Consider the following 6,000-nt stretch of genomic DNA (forward strand, 5'->3'; position numbering starts at 1 on the left):
TTATTCTAAAGTTACTTCCATAAAAAAATTCTTTCTTGGATTGATACTAATTGGAGATATATTTGATGCTTATTGTAGATATATTTTTGATCCAGGAGGAAAGTAACAAACCAAAGTTGTGCTTCTTTATATCTTCCCAATTTGAGGACAAATCGTTTTTCAAGAGGGAGGGTATGATGGAAACCCATTTAGGGCATTCCATTCAAAGGAGTATCAACTTAAGCTAAGGCTAAGAAAGGGAAGTGAAGATGGATTGTTAAAGACTCATTCTTAATTTTCATTCTCTAAGTCTTAGTAGGATTCTCTTTAATATGTTTATATGTGTTTTGTAGGGTTTAATAAAGCTAGGAGATCATGGATCAACTAGCCAAGAAACTTGATAAATCAAGAAACAAGGAAACATCAAGAATGAAGAAGCAAGCCAAATCTTCACTTAGAGGAATGTTGGAATCTTCACTTGGATCCATAGTAAGCTGCTTTGGAAGCCCCCATGAGTCACATTCCAACCAGCAGCTTGGTTGAAGTTGAAGAAAGCCTAGTGCTCAGCAGATGAGGGTTTGCGCCCAGCGTCAACAAATGCACCAGTTGCCACTCACGTTTCTTCACCAGCTTCTTGTTTGATAGGCCACGTAGCCACTCACGTTTTCTTTCCACTTGCACAGCTGGCCCTTGCATCATAGTTAACGTTGTAGACGTGAACCAGGAGCTTGGTTTCTCCTTTAAATACATTGCTCCATTGGTTGTAACCCACCTTTGATTTGAATGAAGAATTGTTTTCTGTTGATGCTGTCCAGAAATTTCTTCTTATTGAAGGTCACCGAGAGAGAGCTTGAGAGTTTCCTCTAGCCTCTCTCCCTAGCTAGGCTCCATTACTAGCATATCTCCACCCATCCGCATCACATTTCAACACCTAAAACACTTCCCTCATTTCAGTTTCTCCTTCACTTAACCATTGTTTCATTCCAACCTTATCTTCATCACCGAGTCATTATATCTTCTCCAATCCAACCACCGAACACCTCTTCAGAGTGACTTCCACACTTTTCTGTTTCCTCCAATCATCTTCAACCCATTCCGCTGCATTGCCGAAGCACCTCTTCCATTGCTGGGTGCTTCTATGGTCCAAGTCATAGGTGAGCTTGGTTGATTTGTTCCTCCACCCGAATCAGCCAATTCGTTCTTCCATCACCAACCCCCCTACTACGTGTCCGACCTATTGACTGAACCACATTTGGTCCTTGAGAGACGACCTAGGAGTCACTTCCTAGCACTGTACTACATTATTTTATGCACAACTTTTGTGAGAGGTGCGCCCCATTTAGGGCGGTTGAGCGCTAGTTTCGTGGGCTTGGACCTGTTTTCTGTTATTTTTATGTTCTATTTAAGGACTTGCACATCCTAAGTTTTGTATCTTTTGATGGCTTGAGCATAGAAACACACTTTTCACCCGTTGGGGGTAGATTTGGGGATGGGGACAACTCTCCTATTCCTGGAGGGTAGATTTGGGGATGGTGACAACTCTCCTCTTCTCTTTCTAGGGTTTTTCTATCTCTTTCATTCTTTCTTTCCATTGTAATTCTATTTGTTGTTGGGGGATGATGTAACCTTGTGAACTCTCATGTATTAGAATTGATTGTTAATAATATATGTTTTTTTTCATTAATTGTTAGAGTGATTCATCTGTTACAACGCTTGCTTTGTTTAACTCATTCATTAGCATGATTTATAAATTGCAAGAGTGTCGGGAGGTTCCTTACAATTCAGGTTCTTGTTGAATTACTTCCAAGAGTAATATTTCTCAAGGATGAGGGTATGAGTCTTGGTCGTCTTAAAGCTCTAATCTTCACATTTAATTACTAGGAATGCTAGGAATTGCATGAACTGGTGATTAAGGACAGACTTATTTCGCTGAGGGATCGGGTTTAAGTAATTTATTGAATGACGTTGACATTAATGAAAGAAGAAGAATTATTATATACATGAGAGTAAATTAAGTGAAATCTAAACCCCAACAACATCTTCATCTCATATTATCAACTTCATCCATTCATTCTTGTGTTTAGCCTCAATTGATCAAATTGCATTCATGCTTATTTTATTGCATTTGCATTCGAAAACCCCAAAAATATGTTCTTTAGAGTCTTAATTAGTTAAGTAATCACATAACTGTTTAGTGTCGTGAGTCTCTTAGGATACGATACTTGGTCTTACATTTTTATATTACTTGTGTGATTCGGTACACTAGCCGATCCATCAACAAGTTTTTTGCGTCGTTGCCGGGGACTTGTGGTATAACTATTCTATTTGTGTGATTCTTAACCGATTAGACTTTTTATCCTTTTATCTTTTTATCCTTTTTATCTTTTTATTTTTTTATCTTTTTATCTTTTCAATTTTTTTTTATCTTTTTATCTTTTCAATTATTTTTATCTTTTTATGTTTTTGTCCTTTTTATCTTTTTATCTTTTTATTTTTTTTATCTTTTTATCTTTTCATTTTTTTTATCTTTTTATACTTTTTTATCTTTTTATTTTTTTATCTTTATATATTTATCTTTTTATTTTTTTTATCTTTTTATTTTTTTCTTTTTATATTTTTTTTATCTTTTAGTGCTAATTGGGTGCTCTAGTGCGGTGTTCTTTAGTGTTTGCAGGATAAAATTAAAAAATCTGTACTAGGAGCATAAGATCATCAAAAGAAGAAGGAGGAAGAAGGTCGCAGGGTGCGCCTGGGCTCCCCTTTAAGGGCGCTGAGTGCCGACCTTCAAGTGATATGTTCATCAAGACTCTGTGCATGAAGTGGTTAAAGATATCAAAGATGGTGAACAAGAAGATATTGCAGATAAGTTGGTGTGATGAAAGCAAAAGGAACACTAACAATATAGATGCAGATTGTGCTTAATGGTGTCAGGCTCGTGACGTTAAGCAAGTGCTTATTGGGAGCAACCTAATTTCTGATTTTTTTTTAAGTGATTATTTGTGTGGTCTGGATTTGATTTTGCTTTGCAAGAATGACAACATCTACTGATGGATGCTGGACAACATCTACTGAGGGATGCTAAGAGGATTCAAATAACAACCTCTATTGATGGATGCTACCACGATGAATGATAGCCCATTTTTCTGAATTTTTCCTTTTAGTTGATTTAATTGTGTGGTTTTGATTTGATTTTTTTCTTTGTGTGTTTGGGTTTTTTTTAGGTTAAATGCTGCTTCTGATGGCAGTAATGATAGCATCTACTGATGGATGCTTCTACAACATCTACTGATGGATGTCGCTATGATGAGGATGATGAATGACAACATCTACTAATGGATGCTATTATGGAAGAGGACTGAGACTAGACATCTACTGATGGATGTTAGGTGATTAGGCATTTACTGATGGATGCCGATGAAGATGAGAAAGATTGGTGTCTACTGAGGGATACCAATGAAGATAAGAAGTATTAGCATCTACTGATGGATGCTATGTGATTAGACATCTACTGATGGATGTTACTAACAGGGTCTACTGATGGATGCTATGATGATGAAGATGGTTTCAAGCTAGTGACGTTAAAGAAGTAGTTACTGGGAGGCAACCCAGCTTTCTAAACCTTTCTTTTTAATCAATTGCTTTGTTATTGTACTTTGCTTGAATGAACTACACTGCTTTGGTTCAACTATGCTGTGTTTTGTGATATATATTGCTTTGTGATATTCTAGTGTATTGATTGATGTTGAGATGATGCATGATGTGATGATATATAGGTGATGACTCATAGTGTATGAAACAGGTGCTTGAGGTAAAACTTGATCGAGATACTGAGCAGGGTGTTTTTATGAATTCTAGGACTTGAGAGTTTACCTATGTGAGTTTTGGGCTTCAGAGTTGTTGTGAATAATTGCTATTACTTTGGAAGCATGAATGATTTTGCCCAAATTTTCTGTGATTGAACTACTTGCTTGCAGTTTTCATATGATCAAGGCCATCTTTTGTTATCCCTTATTCTTTTAACCTTCACATGATTTTGTTCACTGAAAAGAAAACAATTTGTTTTACCCTTTGAACCTTGAGCCTTATGCATGCTTTGAAAACCCTTTTTGAAAATCTTTACCTTGAGTTAAGTTGAGAACATTTGTGAGGTATAGATAAAGGTTCAAGTTTGGGGTTACTGGGAAAATTGAAAAAAAAAATCATTAATTATCCTCACGGCCTCCAACTCTTCTGGGGTCATGCGACCGACCGCCCATGCGTTTATTTTCCGAGGATCCCTTGTCCAATAAAAAGGGAACAAAGGGAGACCCGCTTCGTCATGGAATTCGAACCGACCAGCGTCTCTCATTATTACTTTGAAATATTGTTTCTTGAAGTTTTTGAACGATTCACTATATGGTTTGAGCAGGGTATGATGTTGGACAAGAGAAAACGACACCCATCCTCGTCTCGCTAAAGGTCGGACGTTGAAATAATGGAGGAAAACTGCCACGGTTTGAGTAATTCCTATAGCAGCACACATCGTCACAAAGGCCTGTATGGCCGCCCAACCATTAGGATGAAGTTGAGAGGGGGCAACGTTTAGCTGCCGGAGGACAACTGCCTGGAAGGCTGTGAACGACACTCGAAGGAACAGCTGGTTGAACATATAGGTGTACACAAAGAAGAAGTCCTCTTGGCTGGCCCCCTTCCCATGAAAAACTCGCTCGTTCGGATGGCTCCCCCCAAGGCGGATTAAACGAGCATCCTCCACGTCACGTGCTATGTACGACCGGTCGGCCCACCACTGAAGCTCTTCTCGAGTACTGTATTCAGACCGAAAGGTACTGACGTCATGGGAAGCCCATCCATACCCTCTGATACGCGGCCAACCACCGGACGGCTCGACATCTTCCTGGTCAATATGAACGCCACCCTTTAGAAGAAAGAGGGACATTCCATTTATGACCCTCTCTCCTCCGTAGAATGGCGACCCCGACCGCAAATCTACCTCCCTCTGATCGAACCTCTCTAGATAAAAAGACGACACCGAGCTTGAAGACCGAACGTCACCACCTACCGCACCCCTGCCACCCTGGCCTGCTGACTCCTTAGAGGAAGAAATACTAACTGCAGACATTATTATGTTACCTTGGAAAAAGAATGCACCAAACTGTATGGAGAAAGGAAGAGTAAAGAATGAAAATGACAGTCCATGGCATCCCTATTTATAGAAAATTTTTGAAAACTGTCACCTCACGATAGCCGTTAAGATCAACGGTCTAGATCAAACGACGTTTCCACTACCTGAGAGGGAGGCCGCGTAGGCTTGCGACACGTGTTTTCCCACCTAAACACCATTTTCAAAAACCAACAGGGTTGCTCGGCCTCCAAGCGACCGCTAACGACTGTTTAAACCCAACGTCACCTACGTTGACTAGGGCTTGGGGGGCCTAATGTACCATATGACCGGACAGCCATCAGAGTCCATAATACCATGTGACTAGACGACCATCAAAGTCCAAAAAGACGCCGACAGGGACGGCCGACCTCACAATTGTAAATGATTAATTTTAAGGAGATTAAGGTAAATCGTGCTTAAGGGTATTGGACCGGGATTGGACCGAGATTAAAATATCGTTAATCCTAGGCCCATGTTCAAAAACTATAGATATAAGTTAAAGGTAAGATGTAGGTGATCATATTACTGTCACTGTCATATTAGATTACCGAACAGTTCAATTATCGACTTTGGCATCAGAGCGTCTTTAACAAGTACGCCTCCAGGCAGACGAGCAAACAAAAGCGCAAGGAACAAGACTGAACAGCGGAAAAGAACAAATTATGAAGGTATTATGACTCAACGTTATAACCGAAACCATAATAAATAATAATAAATATTCTTTCATAGCGTAGATAGGCTTAGCGTCTTGCCAAGATTGACATGATATTGGTATGCTTGAATCAACATGATCATTACCTATTTATAACTATTATAACTAAGTCTTTGGCCGAGTTCCTCCATATTATACAGTACAATTT

The sequence above is a fragment of the Vigna angularis genome, chromosome 5 (assembly GCF_016808095.1).
Source record: "Vigna angularis cultivar LongXiaoDou No.4 chromosome 5, ASM1680809v1, whole genome shotgun sequence".
In the NCBI taxonomy this organism is placed as follows: domain Eukaryota; kingdom Viridiplantae; phylum Streptophyta; class Magnoliopsida; order Fabales; family Fabaceae; genus Vigna; species Vigna angularis.